Consider the following 408-nt stretch of genomic DNA (forward strand, 5'->3'; position numbering starts at 1 on the left):
TTCCGGGGGATGCTTACACAGGGTTCCGGAACCGATGTGTCCTGTACGGCTCAGACTGAAAGAGTTCTCCCCTTATACAGGTGAGGAGGTGGAGGGATGTATGCGGGGCGAGGGCTGGAGAAGGGGGGATGGGATATCACATGGAACATTTACTGCGAGGTAATAGGGACTGCGGGAATGTATCACAGTGCAAGAAATTCCGGTTCTGTCTTTCTTTCCTCCTCACCTCCCTTCTTCCTCCCTCTCCTCCCTTCTTCCTTCTTCATCCCTACCCTTCCTGCTCCCCCCTTCTTCCTCACCTCCCTTCTTTATCCCTACCCTTCCCTCCCTTCTTTATCCCTACCCTTCCCTCCCTTCTTCTTCATCCCTTCCCTCTCCTCCCTTCTTCATCCCTCCCCTTCCTCCTCC

This window comes from Nanorana parkeri, unplaced genomic scaffold, assembly GCF_000935625.1.
Source record: "Nanorana parkeri isolate BGI_ZX_2015 unplaced genomic scaffold, ASM93562v1 scaffold1760, whole genome shotgun sequence".
Classification (NCBI taxonomy): Eukaryota; Metazoa; Chordata; class Amphibia; order Anura; family Dicroglossidae; genus Nanorana; species Nanorana parkeri.